At 49.4% G+C, this 8,697-nt stretch overlaps 1 protein-coding gene across 7 annotated transcripts in view; it reads right to left on the bottom strand.

Moving 5' to 3' along the window:
* Positions 1-8,462, bottom strand: part of Slc7a1 (solute carrier family 7 member 1) — a 68,037-nt gene extending 59,575 nt beyond the window's left edge. For 2 of the 7 annotated variants that reach the window (XM_074043631.1, XM_074043627.1), the window contains exon 1: positions 8,324-8,462. The gene's annotated coding sequence lies outside the window, so the exon portion shown is untranslated. Of the gene's footprint in view, positions 1-981; positions 5,321-8,323 lie in introns of all 7 variants that reach the window. The other 5 variants (XM_074043628.1, XM_074043625.1, XM_074043630.1 and 2 more) reach the window with 5 other exon arrangements.
* Positions 8,463-8,697: the final 235 nt, after the last annotated feature.

The following is an 8,697-nucleotide window of genomic DNA, read 5'->3' as shown; positions in this document are numbered from 1 at the left end:
TTTTTAAAGTTAACCTTCGTTGCAGGTGGGAATAAGAAACCATGTTTTTAGGATAACCTTTATAAATTTAAAAATCAGGATGACATGTGGCCAGGGCAGCCCTGATGCTCAGAGATGAGAAATCCTGGGCGAATCTGGAAAAACCTGTCAACAACAGGATGGGGTAGGATGGTCCAATGGCAGTTAGCCACAGGGTGAGGGAAAGCAGTCATTTACCCCATCTGTGAGGGTGACCGCCATGGCAAAAATGTTACATCATCACACTCTAATCTCAATAGGACTGGATGATTCCAAAAACTGAAATGATAAAGTCACCCATTAGCCACGTGATTTGCACCAAAATACAAAATGTGGTAAATATTTGTACCTAAGGACAAAATAAACCTCAAAGTGAGATGCGAGGGCAGATTTAAAACAGAAACTTAAAATAATGTATTGCCCCATTCGCCTGCCAAAATGTTACTATTTACCTCAAAGACATTCTTCCTTTAAAATACACTATTTTACTAAAAATACAACTATTAATTCAATAAATATTTAAGCACTATTTTAGGTATTACAAACACAGCAGCTAAAACAAACTCCCTTTTTTTTTTTTTGGTGTTGGGGATTGAACCCAGGGCCTCAAATGCTAACCACAGGTTCTACTCCCAACCCCCAAAGTCCAATTTTGACAGTCTTTTCTTTCTGTGCAAATATACAGATCTCATTAAGATAACCCTGAATACAGAAAATTGTACTCAGATTTTTTTCCACTTTTAACATTAGTTTTCCCTTATGATCAAATGTTCCTTGAAAACACCATTTTTATTAGCTACATAATATTCTAAATTGTAATGATACTGTAATTCACCAAACATTTCCAAAAACTTACCATAAAACCTTTAAAAAAAAAAAAACACAAAAACACTCAAGACATATTTGAATATAACATATCAGATTTACAACCTTAAGGGAAAATACAATCTAATACAATCTTACCAATCTCAGAGACCCCAAGATGCCTCGCACCCAGTTTGCCACATCAAGGTCTAATTTGTGAACCTCCCTTTATAAAGCCCACTCGTTCTTTGATGGAAGAGAACATTGTCTGCGCAGAACAATATGTTTTCATTTCGATTTCCCTTCTTTTCAGGAAAGGAAATGTTTGCACTTCAAAAGCGTTCTTTGAAGAGCAGTCCTCTGGTGCAGGCACAGCCAGGTTGGGAGTTACTGGGCTCAGCGGGATGCTCAGACTCTGGGCGGCTGCCGATTAGAGTCACTGTCAAGGCCAGCTCCTTCAAGAAGAGGGTCTGGGGCAGGAGAAGAACAAAGAAACACATGGAAAAATACTAGAGGCTTTTGATCATGACCTTCAGAGGCCCCTTTTTGCATAGTGTAGGTTTACAGTTCAGGGAAACTGAGGCACAAAGGATTGTGGAGGATGGATGTCAGCCACGAACAGAAACAAGACTCACTGAGCAAAGATCCACTTCAGCCCAGGAAAAAGCGGAGCCACCTTGCTTGCTGGTGGTAGCAATGGGACAACTGAAACAGACGGAACAGAGAAGCAAGATCTGAACTACATTGCCCAGAAGGTCTGAAACTCACTAAGCTAAACTCAAGCTTGAGTTTGAGAGCACCATCTTTAACATTCAGTTTAGAATGCTGCCTTTTATTTCTTCAGTAAACACCACCTCCCCCAACAGCAGGGCCAAGAGGCAGACCCAAAGACAAGTCTAACAACTGTATGAAATAGCCAAGGCGTACCCAGCAGAAGGCTGGGGCCACAGCCCTCAGACAGACCTCATGCACACCCTTTGCCCCTGGCAAGTCCAGGAAGCAAGGGGTACAGAGCAGACAAGAGAAAACCTGCAACACTGCAAGTCTCAAACAATTCGGGGTATTAAATAATGATCTCTGCCCTTCCTCACCCCGGAGATATGCATCAGGACAGAGGCACCACTAGGGTAGTTAATGCGGCCCACAGAGGTGGGCAGCCATCCAAGGGGTGAGCAGGGGTGGGAAAGAAGCCTGAGGACTGGACTGTGCGGGGCACCTGCCAGGTGTGGGGGCAGGTACAGGGCCCACAGGTCTGGTGGCCAGCTAAAGAAGTCTTCCAACCACCTTTCTCTCAAGCCCTTTACCTGGCCAGGAGCTAAGCCTCTGTGCAGGAATTATGGGTGACTAACTTCCTCCTTCCTTCTCTTCGGGGCAGTTGCCAACTTTTTTCCAAAGCACATTCTCATTCTTAGAAACACTTTTTCTGAAAGAGGCTCAAAAGGTTCAAAAATAAACCAGACCTTCTTTGAAAGATGCTCCCTCCCCACCAACTTCTCGAAAGATATGTATAGCTATAAAGGACGTTGTGTGGACAGGTCCACACTGAACATGGACTGTGAATTAGATAATAAGTCTATCCCATTGGTAAGCTTCCTGATTTCGATATCATACTGTCAGGCTAATACTGCATTGGCCTAGCATGCATGAGGTCCTGGGCTCATCTCCAGCACCAAAAAAAAAAAAAAAAAAAACCAAACGAAGATGTCACATCCTTGTTCTTATGAAATAAAAGGGCACTATGGCTCAGAAAAGCATGCACATGCACGTGCATATAGAGAGAAAGAACAAAAAGACAAAAATGTAAGCCACTTTGCAACTTCAAGTTTGAAATGTTATCCAAAAAATAACTAAAAGAGAAAAGGAAAGAAGAATACAGAAAGCGTGGAAGTTTCCCTATCTCCACCCATCAGTCCTCCCTCCTAGAGGGCGCCTGAGGGTACTCAGGGCCTATAGTCCAAGGCTCCTGGCTTTCTGGCCCCTTCCTCATCCCAGGGGAAGGTAGGAGGCACCTCTACCACCTGGATATGCTAAGACCCCAGGAAAGCACTCCCAAGAACCCTTGCATTTCCTGGCTGACCACTCCAGCCCCAGGCCTTCTGAGGGTGTCAAAATCCTGTAAGGAAGGGGTCACTTCCCATGTCACCACATGGGTAGAAAACAGCAAAGAGGAGGGAAACACAAGGACACAGAGGACTACAGCTGCCAACTGGCCTCAAGAGGCCAGAGTATAAACAGTCTCTGTTCCTACAGGACCCCTTGTGAAGGGCTCTCTTTTCCAGGAAAGAGGTGGAGCTCAGGGGTGACTGGGTGGGGTAAATCACACAGGCACCCTAGGGTCTGGGGCAGGAAGTGCCATGTCCAGCCAGACGCTAGTGATATGAATGACAAACTTCTGACCCAGAAAGAATGCAGCCCAGTCTCTGCCACACATAAGGCTCCTGTGTCTGGCCCCCAGCCCAACACAGCTACCCCAAGACCTCCGGCTCCAGCTGTGCCAGGAACATCTGCATTGAGGCTCAGAGAAATCAGAGCAAGGTGTGGGGAGCACTCCAACTTACTCCCAGACAAAGGCCAGTGCCTATGGCCAAGACCAATAGCCAGGGCTGCACTGCCATCTCTGTGTGCACCTGGCTTCCAGATACTTCCAGAGGGAGGCTGAAGCCCAGGCACAGCTGCTGCCCACAGCCCTGCCACACTCAGGGGTTACTCTGGTGCCAGGCCACTTATTACTTCTCTCTGTGCCCATGGGCAACCTGTCTCTATCCCATCATCAGTCAAAACACCAGGACTAGCCTCCAGGAGGTTGTGAGAGTTCAAGAAAACACATCAAGTGCAAAGTACACAGTGAGCTATTTAGTAGTAGGCACTTGGATTATTTATTTCATCCAGTCCCAGGGCCTCCTCCTTCCTTCCTATCCAGGGTAAGACTGGCTGATGGCACTTGGTAGGTAGATATGATGATACAGAGAAAGGGGCTATTTCCAAGCTAACCTTAACAGATCAATTCAAGCCCCTCACAGGCAGGATGATGACAGTCACAAAAGCATGAGGAAATGTTCAGCTCCCTTCCCTTCTCAATGCTGCCTCCCCTCCCCCAGAGACATGCCCACTAAGAAGAGACCCTGAGACCATCATCCCACAACCAGGGTGGCACTTGAGTCCCAAACAGTGATGACTTCAAGAGAAATCTAGGTAGTCAGGACCAAAAGCTGTCATTCTTCCCCACAGACCCACGACCAGATGGAATAGGTACATTGCTGGCAGGTGCTCCTGAGGCCCAGCTGCCCCTACCCTCGTCTAATTTAGACACAATCTCAAGGAAATGGAACTACATTTTAATGCCACAGCAAAATGGGAGAGCAAAGTGAAATTGTTAGGAAAATCATTTTTCTCCCACACCTAAATCAAAGAACTGCCAATTACAAAGCCAGGCACACTGGTGTGCTCCTATAGTCCCAGCTACCCAGGAGGCAGAGGCAAAAGGATCCCTTGAGCCCAGAAGTTCAAGACCAGCCTGGGCAACACAGTGAGATACATAAATACATAAATTTCTCAAATGACATAAAGACAATTACCAAGTAAGCAATATGGAAAAAAAATTCTATGTGGCTATGGGAAACATCTTAGAAAACACATCCCTACCAAAAAAAGGTGGAGCCCACTCTAGGGATTGTCTCCTTTTTTGAGAGGGGTTACAGCATCTTGTTTGATCCCAAGTTTGGGGATTTGGGTCATAAGCTCAGGCTGACCATATCAAGCAGAAGCCACACCCAGGGTCACCACTGCTAAATGGTCTCTGTGACTGATGTGAGCTGGGACCCACTACTAAACAACTGAGCAAACATCTGGTTGTCCTTGTAGTCAGGAACCTTATCTGATGGGACATCCTGAACCAGCACTGCAGGAAGAATGTGACAAGGTCAGAAATAAAACTGCATGCCCTCTGCGCCCCCAGAGAACCAGCTTCCAGACAGAAACTAGCTGTGTGGACTCGGCGCCTTTGCTCTCTGAAGGAACACCATGGACTTCAGCTTTCTAGCTTCGCTATGGGAGGCTGAGAAGGCCAGGCTTCTGTGATCTACAAGTGTGTAAGGTTCAGAAAGTCTCAATCACGTTCCGGAAGCTGCTCACAGAGAGAGGGGCAGAGCCAGGAGTCCAGACATCCACAGGCAGTGCTATTCCCAGCCTCGGTGCCACCTCCCCTGGCGTCCTCAGGACAGCGGTATCCAGGCCACACTGAAGCTGTGAAGGGTGGAGTCTCTCCCCTCAGTCATAGCCTGTCCTGACCGTGCACAGAGAGACCCCTGAATGCACCATCTGTAGGTCCTTACTGTTCACAACAACAACCAGAGAAGAAAAGCCCAAAGCAAGCGCTGGGTGGAGCAGGATAGGTGAACGTGCAGGCAGGTCTTTCCCGCAGCCTGTGGGAGGACTGAATCCTGACCAGTGCGTCTGGAAAGAGCATCCCCACTCTGCCAATGCTGCAATGAGCCAATGCCTTGGGAGAGAGATGAACATAGTTAGAAGTTCACCAAATGGTTTCCCCATTTGTGCCCGTTCTCCTAAAGATTCCAAGGGAGAGATGTACTAAACCCTTAAACCTCAAATTATGGCACACATCCAGTTATTTTCAAGGCTGCTTTGGACTTGGTGGGGGTCTGTATTATGAAGGAACAGAAAGAGAAGCCCCTCAAGTTTACTGAGGCTAAAAACTTACCACAGAAGACGCACCTCACTGGAGGAGACCAAAACCTGAGGTAGGCAGAACCTTGCCCTGCGATCCTGACCCAAGCCTGGGAAATCCAAGAGCATTAAAATCCCAACTTCTGAGGCAATCCCATCCCATGTGTCAAGTACACCACCAGGCTGGAGGGGGTGGAGAGCCTAGGAAGGTGGCAGGCAACAGAGGAAACAGCTAGAAGAACACCCCCAAGCTCTGATGTTGGGTCAATGGAAAGGAAGCTAGCACTCTGAGGCAGGTGGCTGCCAGGAGGATCATCTAGACCAAGCCTGTCCCTTGGGGTGGGGAGATCTTAAAAAGTCATTTATTGTGCCAGGCATAGTAGAGCACAGCTATAATCCCAGCAACTGGAAAGTGGAGGCTTGAGGACCTTGGGTTTGAGGCAGCCAGGGCTATATCAACCATCACAGGGAACACTGACTAATCCTGTTCAGTCTACCTTTATTTATTTTTGACAGCAATGGGTTTTGAACTTAGGGTCTCACACTTGCTACGCAAGCTTGAGTCACTCCACCAGCCCTTTTTTTTGTAATGGGTTTTTTTAAAAAGAGATAGTCACTCAAGAACTATTTGCCTGGGCTGGCTTTGAACAGCAATCCTGATCTCTGGCTCCTGAGTAGCTCCGATTACAGGCGTGAGCCACCAGCACCGGGCTGAGTCTACCTTTAAAATGTATCCAAGATGTGCGTGTTACGGGTGTGACTCAATAGTAGAGCAAATGCTTAGCGTACAACAGGCTCTGGGATGAATTCCCTAGTCCCTCCCCCTCTTCCCCCCCAAAAAAAATCACCCAGGCCCGAGGGACCAATGACACAGAAAACACTTAAGAGTCTCATCTGTAGGTCTTGCTTCAAGTACCGATTAAGGGCAGGTGAAATGATGGACATCTCAGATGATGCCTCTGGGCAGAGACCCAAGTATCTCCAGGGTTAGGAGAAACAGCTCTCTTCATAACAAGGACTTCTTCCTGTTTGAGATTTCACACTCCTGCTAGGATTAATCAGCAACACCTCCAAATACATGGTTAATGATGACAAAGGATTCATTTCATTGGACATTATGCTAAGCCTTTCAACACAGTTACCTCTTTTTACTGAACTTGTTTTAAAAAAAAAACCTAGTCTTGAGTAATCAATAAACATGAATTTAATTCCATCAAAAACTGAGACCTTCAGCAATATAATATAATGAACATAACGTGCCTCCGAATTCAAACTCCCTGAGGTATCAATCTTGTCTTTCATGCCTTTTTCTTTCCACTGAAAGCCAGTAATCATATGCCTAAAATCAGCCACGTGGCTGTTAAGATTCAGGTCCAGACAACTGAGCACATTTCTGACCTCTCTTTACTAAGCCCTACCCTGTTTGTCTAGTCAAAACTCCTTTGACACTTTTAAATGTTTCCTTTATAATAACTGAACTTGATCTTAATATGTTAACCCTTTAAAAACCATTGTTAACCCCCACCCCGGTTTCTGATTGTGACTTAAATAAGATCTTTTGTTTTCACAACAGAAGGGTATGTTCATATAAAAATAATGATAATTTCCCTTGAGACCAACTAAAAATATCAGGGAGATAAACGTATCATGCTTTCCTATTACCTGAGCCACACACATGAATTAAGCACAATTAGGCCACTGCCAGAAAACAGTGTCCACCCGTCTGGTAGAATTTTTCTTATAAGAGCATAATTTTAGGGAGATTCACCTGGGATTGCAATCCCAACCCTGACCTCTTATGTGTGGAATAACAGGTAGCCCGAAGAGCACGACTGTGGATAGTGGTAAGTGTAGGTTTTTCCCTGAGGCATAAGTCAGCAGAACTCCGGTGTGGTCCCCATACCCTCTGAAAAGGAACCCGGCATGCACGCGACAGTAGTACTACCGTGTTGGCTGCTCTGTGTACACACAGCCCAGTGACCTGCCAATGCCGGGAAGTTTTCTACTACGCAGAGAGGAACACGCTGAGAATAGGTTGTCTTCCCCAAGCCGGAAGAACTTCCTCCCACTCCAAGCCATCTGGAGAGCTACAAGAACCCGGTATTTTCTGACCACCCGAGTCGCAAGGAAGCCCACCATGGAGGAACTTCCCCAAAGTAACGGGGGAAGGTGGGGGGACAGAAAGGAGGGTGGGGGACGGACCTGGGCGCGTCCTGGGTCTAGGTAACGAAGAGGCAGGAGCCGCGACCCCCGGGTCCCCAGGCCGGTCACCTGTCCCGGGACCACCCTCCGAGCGCCGGGCGGGGTCCCCAACCGCGGCTGATGACACGTCCCCGGACCTCGTGGCGGGGCGGGGTGCTCCGCACCGCGCCATGTAAGGGAAGGTCTCCCTTGCTGCCGGCGGATTCAGACGACTCCAGGGCCGACCCGTGACCGGAGCCCCACACTGCCCACCGGACCACCCCTGGTCCCTGAGTCCGGGTCCCCAGCAGGCGCGCGGAGCGGGCATCACCGCGGCCCAGGTCGCCCACGCTTACTCGGTCGGTGTTGCATCATGCACCACGCCGCGCCTTCAGGGAACCAAAATGGACTCCGTGGAGGCGACAGCCTCTTGGGCACCGGCCCCGCGCGCACATCCCCGGGCCCTCCCTGTCTCGGCCTCTCCGGAAGATGTCAGCGATCCCCTCGAGAGACCCCCGCTGTCCCGCGCCGCCCTCCCACGACCCCACGCGGCGCTGGGCTTTCCCCCCCCACCCCGACTCCAAGGTGACCCGGGCATGGGGAGCGGTCCCGGCGCCGGCGGGGACCCGACACTCACCGAGCGGGTGGTGGCGAGCAGTGGGATGCCGGCAACACTGCGGGTGGAGCGACGGACGCGCGGACTGACGGACGCCGGGCGGGAGGCGCGGGGAGCGAATGAACTGCTGTTAGAGTGCCGGCCGCCGCGCCCCGCCTGCGCTTTCGGAACCCTCCGCTCACACCTGCCCGCGCAGACTGAATGGAGCACCGAGCGCGGGCGGGAGCACCGGTTTCATCAGCCGCGCGGCGGCCACGCCCATGTGGGCGGGGCTTCCGAGCCTTCGCGCGCAAGGACCTGGGATTCCCCCTCTGGCACCTCCCCACGTTTTCCCTGCTGGTGGCCAGTGCTCAGCCAATCAGAGCCCGTGGCGCCACAGCATCTTCTGGTCCCCT

This window comes from Castor canadensis, chromosome 10, assembly GCF_047511655.1.
Source record: "Castor canadensis chromosome 10, mCasCan1.hap1v2, whole genome shotgun sequence".
NCBI lineage: Eukaryota > Metazoa > Chordata > Mammalia > Rodentia > Castoridae > Castor > Castor canadensis.
This window is presented reverse-complemented; position numbering and strand designations above follow the sequence as displayed.